Source organism: Balaenoptera physalus (genome assembly GCF_965194825.1).
Source record: "Balaenoptera physalus genome assembly, chromosome: 11".
NCBI lineage: Eukaryota > Metazoa > Chordata > Mammalia > Artiodactyla > Balaenopteridae > Balaenoptera > Balaenoptera physalus.
In genome coordinates, this window is record NC_138896.1 from 8,582,848 (window position 1) to 8,596,004 (window position 13,157).

Genomic DNA, 13,157 nt, shown 5'->3' on the forward strand with positions numbered 1-13,157 from the left:
TGTTGAAGTCCTCAAGCCCAGAATCTCAGAATGTGACCTTGTTGGAAAACAGGGTTGGTGCAGATGTAATTCATTAAAATGAGGTCATACTCTCTTTGGATCTCAGTGTCCCCATTTGGGACATGAGGGGTAGTTGGATAGTACTTTTTGTGGAGTGCAGTTCCAAAATCTGTGGGAACAGAGGTGGTGGGATGGGAGAGGGAGTTTAGGAGAGAGGGCTCTGAGCTCTCATCCCTCCTTTGACCAAAGCAGGTCCAGTTTTAACTGTTTTATGTCTGGGAACTTTTGGTAATATTTGGCTTAAAGAGTGTTTCATGATTTAAAAAATAAAATTAAAAAATTCAAATCTACTGGCTTAGGTGATATCTCAGATCCTTTCCAACTGCAATAGCCTATGATTACAAGGTTTTACAAGTTAACACATATGGGTTTGATGAACACATAGCACAGATTTTTCTCAAAAAAAGCCTGATTTAATAAAATTTATTTCTTTTCAGTAAAGGAAATTTGTTAAAGAACTTATGAAAGCAATTTAATTTTTAAGCCTTTTAAAGACCTTCATATAGAACAGTCGTAAATTAGAAAAGCAATCTTTTTTTGGACCAGATGTTGGGATTTGGGGTTTAGAAATATGCCTGCTGTCCACATGGAGCTATTAGACCCATGTGCAAGCAAGCACTTGTACACAAATAGGACCTTCAGATGATGAGCTCTTGAGAAGAATAACTGTGTCTGTTCCATCTTTGTTTCCCCAGGACCCAGCTCAGTATCTGGTACACAGTAGGTGCTTAATAAAAGTTTGTTGAATGAGAACATATGATGAAGTAGACTCTTTCCCTGGAGCTCGGTGAGAACTCTCGGTGGTAGGAAAGAAAAAGAACTTCTTTCTAAAGGAAGGGGAGGGTGGAGTGGAATCCAGAAGAGGGGCAGGCATGGGTAAAAGTGGCAGGGCTCTTGGCCTAGGCATGGGTAAAAGTGGCAGGGCTTCTGTGTGAAGGATGGTTATTTCTGTGGGACGGGATATTCAGAGTTGAGAAAGGCAGCTCTCATGGCTCCCTCAGGACAGTCTAAGTTCCTGGTTTCCTGGCAACGTATTTTATTTCCCACACTGAGGCCAGTGGACCACTGAGTCTACATTTTCCCCATTTCTCACTGGGTGTTTCCCTAGTCTGGTATCTGATCCTTATGTTTAAGTCCTTGATGGGAAGAGGCCTGGGTTGCTACTAAGATAAGCCAGGTTCTGCAACCTTCATCTTCCATCTGGCCATACGCAACTGGCAATGCGGTAGGATGTTCATGGCAGGAAGACCAGTGGCCTGAAATCAGGAGACCTGGGCTCTAGTCCCAGGTGTGTGGCTTTGGGCAACTCAGCCATTTCTAAGCCCCAGTTTCCTCATGTGTAAGATGAAGGACTCAGACAAAAATGTGTCCTCAATTCTGTGTCTTATTTAGGTTATTGCTTGGATATATAATCGGTGGGATACAACGAAAGGTATTATTAACCAAAGACAGTATCTCTCTTTCTCTCTGTCTCTGACCCTGTCACACTGGGTGATGTTTCCACCTTGCTGTGCCTTTGAGATAAGGCCTTGAAGGTGATGGTGAAAATGCAGTGCTATTTAATTAAAAGGCACAGAAGCTAAGCATTTATCAGTAGTGAACATCATAAATTGAGTGTATTTATCTGGTCCCCCTTTCACCACCTGGGTAGTGTCCTAAGGGAATGGGGCTTGCCCTGGGTCAGATTTATGGGTAAAGGTGTCAGAAAGACCCTCATCAGGGGACCAGGTAATGTTCCGTAGAGGAGGACACCAAGAGGAGGAGGAGCAGGGCCCAGGGGCAGAAGCCAGCTGGGTCCCCCTTATGGCTCTGAGGACAACTCTGGGCCCAGGACTAATGCAGCCAGCAGAGCACACTGGATGTTACTGTCCGGCCACTGACCATGCCTGAAACAGAGGCCTCTTGAAACTGCATACTTATTGACTTGTCCTCCTTAGTAATTTCATTTCCCTAGGCTGTGGAGCCCTACTGAGATGCCGGCCAGCTGATGATAGAGTCCTTCTATCATGTTGGGATTCGTGCAGTTTATTTTGGTAGGTAACTAAGACAGAAAGACAGAGTTAATCAAACCCTTCATAAAACAGTCCATCAGCCACCTGCTTGCAGAGCAGAAAGTCAGATATTTTTGCTGCTCTTTGGCAGAAAGATCAGCCTTCCCTTGATTCCCATTCAGAATTCTAACCAGGTTACCTGTGAAAACTTCTTCTTAATTATGGTGTGTATATATTTTCCATTTGTGTAAAAACAATAAATAAATAGCACTTATCTCATCTGGCCACGCCAAAGAAGAATTTGTTGAGGATTTAATACCTTAATGCATTGGACATACTTGAATTTGACTAAACAGTCAACTTGGGTGATTTGGCTCAATTTAACCAGTTTAAATATCGTTGGTGTATAGATTTTCCAATGACCTTGGTTCTTTAAGAGTGATCCCTGAGGGGACTGGCTTTTAAGTGAATTGGAAATGCTCAGGTATGTTTCAGAGATCTATAAAATAAGCCTTTCTTTTGTTTTAAATTGGTAAGACTCAGTAAAGAGAGTGAGGTGAAGAGAGCTGTCTATTAGTTCATCCATGTGCACATCTAAATGTGCACCCCGGAGGCAGAGCAACTAGATAATTCATGTTTAAAAATTTTCTGCAAACAGCAAGATATTCCAAAGTACAGCCAAAACCCTGACCAAGAAAAAGGGAATGGCAGTGCTCATGAAATAAATGAGAATGGCAGTCAGAGTTCTAAGTCCTTTAAACCCCTTTGCACTTAGGTAATGTCTTGCTGAGCGCACGGCCGTGGTTCTTTTCCTGGTCTTTGCCAGCAAACTTTTAGGAACCTCCTGGCAGAAGAAGCCTCTGTTTCAGGCACTGTTTGCTGCACCTTCCACTCCTGTCGAGTTCTTAGATGCTGACTATTTATAGGGACTTTCAGCTGCCTCCTTCTCCCATCTGGTATTAATCTTTATTTCTTCTTCTTTACTAGGTTCTGACTCATCTCTGCCCAGACTGACAGGTTTCCTGAGGCCTTGTTTCCCCAGACGTGGTGCCCCACCCAGGTAACTCAACTTGCTGCTGTCCATGAGGAAAGGAAGGTCTTGATTCCCAGGCTCAGAGAACGAGGCCATGATCACTCAATTTTCCAAGTCAGAATTGGAGAGTTTTCCTTAGCGCTTCTGTTATTCCCACTCCCCACATCTAATCAGTAATGGGATCTTGTCCTTTCCAGCTCCTTAGGACCTCCATACCCCTCCCTTTCCCTCCATCTCTCCATCTCAGTTGTCACTGTCTTAGCTCATTGCCTCTCTCCTGGACTGTTGAATTGTCTCCACACTTCATCCTCAAAACAGTGGGGAAGACTTTGAAGACTTTTAACTGAGAAGTAACGTGATCACATTTCCTTGTCACAAAAATCACACTGAATCTAGTGGATGAATTGAAAAGGCGTCTGGAAGGGTGGTGTAGAGAAATCCATTACAAAGCTCTGCTAGGGTCTAGATGAGAAATGAGGAGGGTCCGGTTTAAGCCCATGACAGAGACAATGGAGAGGTGAGGAGGTGGGTATTAAGCAAGTAGAATGGATAGAGCATAGTAACTGGTTGGAATTAGAAGGCAAGGGAGAGGGAGTGTCTGTTATAAATGTCTCCCAGGTAGAAGCTTAGGAGATTGGGTGGATGATAGTATCATTATGAAAAAGAGGCAATTAAGAATTAAATCTGTGAGAAAATGATGAATTTAATGACATGTTAAGTTCCAGTTTCATGTGGGGAATGTCATATGGAGAGAGAGCCCGTGAGCAGTGACACACAAGTCTGGGATTCAGAGTGAGGTTAATGTTGAAGACACAGATTTTGAGTCTGCGCTTATAGCTGGTAGTTAAAGCCAGGGAAAGTATGACACTAGTGGACGGAGCTTATAAAGTAGGAAAGGAAGACAGTGGGCCCCCAGGGAATGCCACAGAGGGGAAGGGGCTGTAGAGGTAGGAGGAAATTCAGGATGCTGTGCTGTTACAGAAAGCAAGAGAGGAAAGAATTTGACAATTGGATTATGGACGTTCTTAAGAAAATCAATTTCAATGGAGAGTTGGGGACAGATGACAAATGCCATTGGGATGAATAGTGAGAGGTGAGACATTTCAGACAGTGAGTCTAGATTTCCCTTTCTAGAAACTTTACCATAAAAACAAGTGGAGAAATGGGACACAGAAAAGACGACATGCAAGATCCCCGTCTTAGGAGCATGTAGCAGTGGCCTGTGCACAAGAGAACAGAAAGGCAACTGTGATGTTTAATTTTATGTGTCACCTTGGCTGGGCCACAGGATGCCCAGATATTTGGTCAAACACTATTCTGGGTGTTCCTGTGAGAATGTTTTTGGATGAGATTAACATTTAAGTGTTATAATTTAAATGATTTAAGTAAGTAGACTGAGTAAAGCAGATTGCCCTCCCTAATGTCGTGGGCCCTATCCAATCACTTGAAGGCCTAAATAGAGCAAAAAGACTGACTCTCCCTGAGTCTGAGAGAATTCCTCCTGCCTGAATGTCTTTGAACTGGGACATTGGTGTTTTTCTGTTTTTTGACTCGAGACACTGGCTCTTCCTGGGCCTGTCAGCTTTTGGACCTGCTTCAGACTCCACCGTCAGTTTTCCTCATTCACAGGCCATCATACTTGTACTGGAACTAGATCACTGGCTCTTCTGGGCCTCCAGCTTGCCTATCCACCCTGCAGATATTAGGACCTGCCCATCTCTCTAATTACATGAGCCACTTCCTTAGAGTAAATCATACATACATGTCTTCAGGTTATTGCTTCTGTTTCTATGGAGAACTCTGACTAATACAGCATAGAATGGAAAATAAAAGGGAAAACAAAAGGAAATAAGGAAGGAAGGGAGAGTGAAGGGAAGATGTGGGGTGGATGAAGTCCGTGAGAGCCTATGTGCTTCAAAACTGTAAGAAGAGAGCGGGTGACCGTTTAGCTGTCTGTAATCTCTGATAGCATTGAGGACTCATTCCTGTTATGTAACTAGAATTAACCTTCAGACTTTGCTGTCTTGGAGTCTCTTGTCTTGCAGAAGCGAGACTTCCTAGCTTGGCTTGTTTTCTTGTTACTTAGGAGCTGTTGCTAGCATAAGGTCATACTTAGAAAATTGAACCCTCAATAAGATTAGTCAGAGACTTGGCTGCTTTCTCCCTGGCCATTTTGTCTTTAGGTTGAAAAAAGAAACAGCTCACTTTCCTAAAGTGACATCACACATCACTTTGAAATATGCTCTACAGGCCAGCCCTGAAATCTATGGGGTTTTTTGTTTTGTTTTGTTTTGTTTTTTGGAAACTCATGAAAGAGAAACTTTTGTTTTCAAAAATGTTAAAAGATTTTTTTTTTTACTCTAAAAAGTTTCTCTGATAACCCAGTTATTAGGAAACTGTGTGCTGAATAGAAACAGTAGCAGAGGTGAGAATTTGTCCACTTCATACCTGACTCATTTCTGCCATACGATAACCTCAGAAATGACTGGGGTGATTTACATGAGAGATTCATTGGGCACTCAGAATTCATTTCATGTCTGCTCTATTTTTGTAATCCTTTTTGTTATACTATTGAAGTGACTAAGATAAATCACTTTATTTGTGGTTGCAGCCGATGCCATTTGGAGTATCTGCCCAGTCTCTCCGCTCGCTCAGGGTAGTAGGTTCCAGATTTCAGTTTGGACAACATGATGCTTTAGTGTTCACAGCTGCCTGGACCTGGGGTGGGTGCCTGACCCAAGTTCAGAGTCAAAGTCCTTCACACACACACTGAGTCGCTCACGCAGACCCTCTCCCAGTGCAAACTTGGGCGCACGGCTGCATTTCTGCCTCTGGTACCATGAGCTATATGCTTGTCCTTACGATGACCACCTCCCTTCCTTTCTCACTATCCTATTCCCCACCGAGCTGAGTTGAACTGTATTTTATTACTTGCAGCCAAAAGAGTCCTAATTTATTTAGCCATAATTTAAAAAATAAAAATATTCCCTTCTTGAGTTGAAATAAGAATTTCAACGGTAACTGCTGGGAACAGTGCGTTGGGGAACACAATGTTCTAATTAAATAACTACCCATCCTCTCTAGGCTCTTCCTCATCCCAAGAAAGCCTCAGGAACTAGTCACAACAGGCAATGCCACACCCTTGGAGGAGGTGTGGTCAGTGCAATATCTATGACAGGTGACTTGTCTGAATCCATCAGGAGTACACATGCATACACCTGTGGACCCAGCAAAAGCATTTGTGGGAATTTATGTTACAGACAATTTATTGTATGGGTGCAGAAAAAAAAAGTATATACATATAATCATACAGGTGCAAAAAAGACACAGTAGAACGTCACTTGGTAAAGCATTGTTGGGAAGAGCAAAATATCAGAAACAATCTACATTTCTATTAATATAGAATTGGTTAAATAAATTATACAAATCCATACAATTGGAGTACTATGATGCTGTAGAAAGGAACGAATAAGGTCTTTCTGTATGGAAAGATTGCTAAGTGAAAAGAGCAGAGTGCATGAATGAGAGGAACCCACAGCTCCATGAAGCGTTGTAGGAATGAGACAGGAAATTCCTTTCCTGGGGACAAAATCTCCTATTCCTCATATTCCACGATAGAAACCATGCTTAAAATTTTACCATGTCTGAGAGAGAGAGAAAACAGTGACTCAAAACCCACACTAAGGTAAGTAACCTTAAATTGCTCTTTTCCTCGAAAATGAGGATTCCTCATCTTCATTATCGATGATAAAGTCTGAAGAAACAACTTCCGAGCTTACTTGGGACTGCCCAAGATGGTGCTAACAGATAGGAAACAGGCCTCCTAGTTAAATGTGAATTCCAGATAAACAACAAATACTTTGCATACTAAAGTGATATGCTAAAAACTATATTAAAACTTACTTGCCGTTTATCTGAAATTCAGACTTAACCGGTGGCCTGTATTTATATTTTGCTGAATCCGTCAACCCAGGCCCCAGGGACTAGCCTGCCCGAGTGGAAGCTCCAGCCTCCATGGCTTGAGACACAAGTGGGAAGGCCCATTGGTCTCCGTCATTCCAAGGAAATGACAACCAGACACCCACTCATCTAAGGACCAACCAGATGCCCCGATGGGCGTGACAACCGCTGCTAATTTCTCTGCCACCTCCTGCCCCAGCAAATGGCCACCCTCCAGGTCCCACAGAGAAAGCACGAATACCCCCTTCACTCGGACGGGTGACGCTCACAACCATCACATTTGATGGACTTTGTGTTTCTAACAGGAAATATGGATTTCTGCTGCTTTCCCAAATTTTCTCACCTGGCCTGCCCACTCTCATGACTTAAAAAGACAGAATGACTGTGTATTCTGTCAAGAAGCCCCCTTCTAGCAACCAGACTATGGTCCAAGGCAGCCCCTTCTAGGTGCCAAGGTATCTGTCAAGCCTCGAAGGTGGTAACCCATCATCTCAGCTGCTTCATCTGAGAGGAGGAGGGTGGCTCTGATGAAACATCACTCCCACAGCAGAGACCATCTTTCCAGTTATGAGGGGGCCTGCTCAAGTCTTGACTGTGACCCCCCCATCAGAGAAGGGGAGCAAGCCTGTCCTCAGGGATGTCAGCTCGTTATCTGCCCTTCATTGGTTCAAGGCACAGATCGTGCTCATGGAACACTGCTCAGCTTTCCTCCTCCATCAAAGAGAAGAATCTCCTGCATGGGAAGACCTCTTGGAACGTACACCTTGGGTTACCCGCAGTCTACATGTGAGGCCAGCTCTGCAATTACAACACACACGATGACACAGGTCCCAGCAGCCCTCCTCCCAGGGACAGAGGAGATGTGTAAACCCCACAAGTGGTAGGCCTGTCTTCTCTGAACCTCGGTCCCCCCAGGTTCCAGCTTGGTGAGCTGACAACCTGTCTTCTGAACAGTCCATAGGATTGGAGGCTAAGCTTCCAGCTTAGCTTTCTGGAAAAGGCGGGCCCACAGAGGAACAATTAAAGACAATAGCTGTGCTAGATCAGTGCCACAGAAGAGGACTGGCTCTTTCCTGAAGCTGCAGCTCACTGAATAAAGGCCAAGCCACCAGCAGCCACAGTTCAAACAGAGAAGTGCAGCCACTGCAGTCATGATTCAGAGACACTGAACCCTGCACGAAGTGTAGGCGAATAGTCGGGTGTGTTACATCATGGAGACTGATTTCAAAGTGTGGTGAACCCAGTGGGGTTTTTAGGGCAGACACACAACTGCTTGCAAACAAGTAGCAGGTACAATGAGCAGCGTTTTGTGTTTCTCTGTAGGTTTTCTCTTTGGTCTCTCGAGGGAGCTGGAAGAAACCCAATTCTGAAGCTCAAACCTGCATCGGCCATTATTTTCCCTTAAACTAGATCTGAACTTAGGAGATCTTCTGACTTTATTTGCCAAATTCTAATGGGAACTGAGCCCTCCAAATATTATTCTTATTATGTTGTGCTAATATTTTTTGCTGGAAACACATCATACCAAGATGTCTTGGACCCCTTCCTTTACCAGACTATTTGAAAGCTCAAATGAGCAGACATCCAACTTCCGGGCTGATCCAGGTTTTTCATGATCAAGCCAGGGCAGGCAAAGATTCCAGGAAAAGTCTCCTGGGAAGGCCAAGGATTTCTGAAAGTATCCGTGGACAAACAGATGCAATATTACTGGGCTAATTCCCATAACTCAGCTAAACTGATGAAAGTGCTTTGTGGATTATTGGCAGGTAGACTGACTGTGGCCTGGGCCCTGGCACCTGAGGCCTGAGCTGGGGGAAACCGCCTGCCGTTCAAATGCTCCCTGGCTGCAGAGAAGCAGGCGAAGTCAAGGGGCATCCAGTGGGGACTGGGGTTTTGGACACAGTATTGCCAGGCAGTCACCTGGCCAAGTCTGTGGGGATGTGGGAGGGGACCCAGATACTTTTAATCACTCCCAACCCTTCTCCTGTATGTCCCTCTTTCTTCTTCTCCCCTCCCCAGCAGCTCACCAGAAATCATGGCCTAACGGAGCAGGATGGAGTTCAGTGTTTCTCAGGTGAGATGCACAGACCACCTGCATCAGAATCTGTGGAGTCACTGGTTTAAAATCCGAATTCTTGGGGCCTGCTCTAGACCTACCTACTGAGTCTCTGTGGGGAGGCCTGGGAAGCTGCACTGTTCACAAACTCTCCTGGGTGATTCTTACAGGCACTAAAGTTGAGAAGCATCACTAGAAGTAAAAGGGTCTCCAATTAGCAGCCAAAACACCCAAGTTCAACTTACTACCTAGATGGTCTTGGGCAAGTTGTTTATTACTTTCCAGCCTCATTTCCCCACCTGTAAACATGGGTATGCCATTTTATGGGACTGATTTTTCTTCTCCTTGAGGATTCAATGCAATAAGACACAGGACTAGGCTGAGCTCTTGCTAGATTTTAGTACCCAGGACCCCAGGAGAGATAGAAAAGGGATGGTGAGCTAATGAAAATCTTTGTAGGCCTCAGGGTGTATATATTTTACAGCAATCTTCAAAGGCTCAACTTTTTCTGGATGGACACAGAGCACGGAGGTTTAACACCAAGTGGCTTGACTACCCACTAAAGCCTTACTAACATAGCCAGGAGTGGAGGATATGGTGCCACAAGGAAAAAATGTGACAAAGAGATGCTTTCAGACAAGCAGACACAGGCTAATATAAAAGTGGAATAATACACCTAGCTAAGAGCATAGGGTAAAAACCCCACATGCCCTCAGTCACTGATTCTTACCAAGGGCAATGGTGTCCCCAGGGAACAGGGGGCCAAGTCTGGAGACGTTTTTGATCGTCATAACCGGGGGGCGCTGTGGCATCTAGCGGGCGGAGGCCAGGGGTGGCGCCACACATCCTCCAGTGCAGAGGCCAGCCTCCCATTATGGAGAATTCACTGGCTCAAGATGTCAACAGAGCCGAGGCTGAGACACCTTGCTCTAAGCTAACGCAGAAGACTGAGTCATGGTGATGGCAGGAGGTCTCCAGGTGGCTAAACACCTCCCAAGTCACAGGGTTCTGCTGCTGGATTGCAAAGTCTCACAGATGGACCGTGCGACCCGGGGTCCTGCAAGCTGGAGGATCACCATTAACCTCTTTCCGTATCAAGTGTTCAGCGTAGCCAGTTTCCTGCTTGTTTCCACCATGAAACAATCGGGGAAAGCGTTCCTAGAGCTTTGGCAAAGCAGAAGTGTTCTTCTCTGCAGGGGAGGAAGGAGGCCGTCTCACTCCTAGCAATTGCTTCTATTTTTACCAAGAGGGTAGAAGAAGAAGAAGGAACCGGGGAGCCCGGCCGTCCAACGGGGTTTGCCCCTCTAAGGAGCCACGCCCAGGCTCGCGGAGCGGAGCTCACAGGCTTAGATGGGTGCCGGGGAGGGCACCAGGTTTGGGACCAGGTCCAAATGGCGGTTGTGTTATGACAATCCTTTGCCAGCACCTTGCTTCCATGATCCTCGGCTGCCTTTCGTGGGTCTTTCCCGGTTCTTTCAGGTTAGTGTTCGTTAACCAGCTCCCTGGCTTTTCTCCCTCTGCTTGGTCCCCTGTCTCTTGCTGTCGCCTCTTTCCTGGCACGGCTTGTGTTCTGGGGCTATAGCTCCAGAAACAAATCTCTTTGTGTGCCCCAGACTCCTTCTGCACAAACTCCCCGTGGGCAGGGCTGGCCCACCGGTTTGGTTTCTTTCTCAGGACTCCGTCCACATCCCCTGGGATCCCTTGACCATATTCACACATGTGGCCTTCCTGCCTGCAGGGCCAGCGTCATGGGGGTGTGTGACCCGTGTGGTCACCGGGACTTCATGTTCAGAAGGACCCTACGCTGAGTTTGATGCTCTACTGTCATTTTGAAATTCTTAAATGTTTTTCCTTTGAACTTGCATTTTGTAAGTGAATTCTGATGGGGCAACAGAGCATGCACACGAACAGAGGAGATACACATAGTCCGTGTGTCTGTCCCTTCTTGCTGCCCCACTCTCACAGACGCTCCCATGAGCACCGAATTCCAGTGGACCTTCAATGTGTGGGAGTTCACAGAGACTCAAGGCGAGCACAAGGAAAGTGTGTTTTGTCTCCAACTGAGTTAGCTGGGGAGCGGGAGGGATGCTGACAGCCCCAAGAGGCCACACTTTCCATCTGAACCAAGACTTGCTTCTAACCCAGAAAGAAGGCAGTGGTTTCTAAGAAACATGGATGAGCAAAGAGCCCTCTCATGTTCTTTCTTCCTCACACTACTTTCCTGCACTAGCGAACGACTTGACTGATGCTAAAAATGATGACAGAGAAGGAAAGGGAAAGGTCAGGCCACCCATAGTCCCTTCCCTTTCAGTCCTTCTTTACCCATCAGTAAGCTGAAGGTAGAGACTGTTACTAAAATGTGCATGCATCAAGAAATGAAATAAAAGCAGATGAGTTGGTTTTGCGCAGCTTTTCCACTGTTACGGTAAGAATGAAATATGCAAATTGTGTAATTTTGGTGATTAGCATACTCGTTAAATGCTCTTATATTTGCATGTAAAACAGGCATCGCACAATATTGAAATGAAAGGGGTAAAATTTATGCTAATGATTTAAAATTTAAATTTTCCTTCACTTAGAGTGGCATTCAATAGTGGCATTTAAAAAAAACAACAACAACAAAAGAAACGATGACAAGCCAAGAGAGAGACTCTGGAAGAAAGGAAAAAGCTTTTATTTTAGTACCTTTTATTTGGCACCTTTTCCCTGCTTTTTAAAAAAGGGCTCCCACATTTTCATTTTGCACCGGGTCCTGCCTGTATGGTTTTCTTCCTACAGCCACAGTGGATTGTTGTGAGGCTGTAGGAATCTATTAGCCTGTGTGCACAGGCAGTGCCCAGGAAGTGAAGTCCCCTGGGAGCAGCACTGAACCAATGACCGATGGAATGGGAGGTATAAAAACCCCAGCTCCTGTGTTGTCCCTTCAAGACAGCCTTGTCACGTGGCCTGGACCAGCTCCAAGCTCCCCTGTGGGTTTGATCCAAGTCACCTTCTATCCAACTTCGCTCTTGGCAGTGTGCCTTTCCTTTCCTGCTCTTGGCAGTATGCCTTTCCATGGTCCCACTTCCTCACTCCTTACCAGTTTTTCCTGGGGAGAGTTCTGAAACGACCACTTTCATTTGACCTGAAACGCCATGTCCATATCTCTGGAAATCTGGGCCCCAGCCAGCTGAAGCATTCAAGGGTCTGTGGACGAACTCACCTGTCCTCCTCAGTTCTGTGATCTGTCTCTGCCAGGGCCACTTTTTGTGAGGTGTCAATGGTAGATGGCAGGAAGCCCAACGCCATGGACATTCCCAAAGGAGTCTTCTAGAAACGCTGAGTTTGAAGGTTTACAGTGAAACATTTTATTCAAACATCTTTCCATGCAGGTCAGAGGGAATTTGGAGAGTACTTTGGAGAGCGGGCTCCATCATGGGTCACTCTACTGCAGGCAATGTTCTGGGCAGGTCTGGGCCAAGACCCCAGTGAGAGAAGAGCGGACAGCTCCGACCTCAGGGAAATGTGCTCTATTTACCTAACAAGCCTCCTGACGTCACAGTGTCCCCAGCTCTGCTTGCTTTGCTGGGGGAAAAGAGAATAAAATGTACAAACAGAAGGCTTTGTTTTACCTGTTTAAATGAGTCATAATCTATTCTGTAAAAATTGGTCTGGAACCAAAACAAAAGTCGTATCATCTTTTTCCACTCATCCAGGTACATGGTTACTTATCCTGAACAATCCTGGAAAGCCCTTTCACCTTCTCTGCCCGCAGAATTTTTATCCATGCTTCAAAACTCAACACAATGTCAGTAGGCTCTCTTTCCCATTGCCACCTCAGAGCCCCACGTAAGTATTTGCGTGTATGGTTGCTATGCCCCCTTAGGATGTAAGGACTTCAAGTCAGAATCTTTATCTTATTCTTTTTTAAAAAATTTATTTATTTTTAAATAAACAAATTAATTAATTAATTTATTGGCTGCGTTGGGTCTTCATTGCTGTGAGCAGGCTGTCTCTAGTTGCGGCGAGAGGGGGCTACTCTCTGCTGCAGTGCGTGGGCTTCTCATTGCGGTGGCTT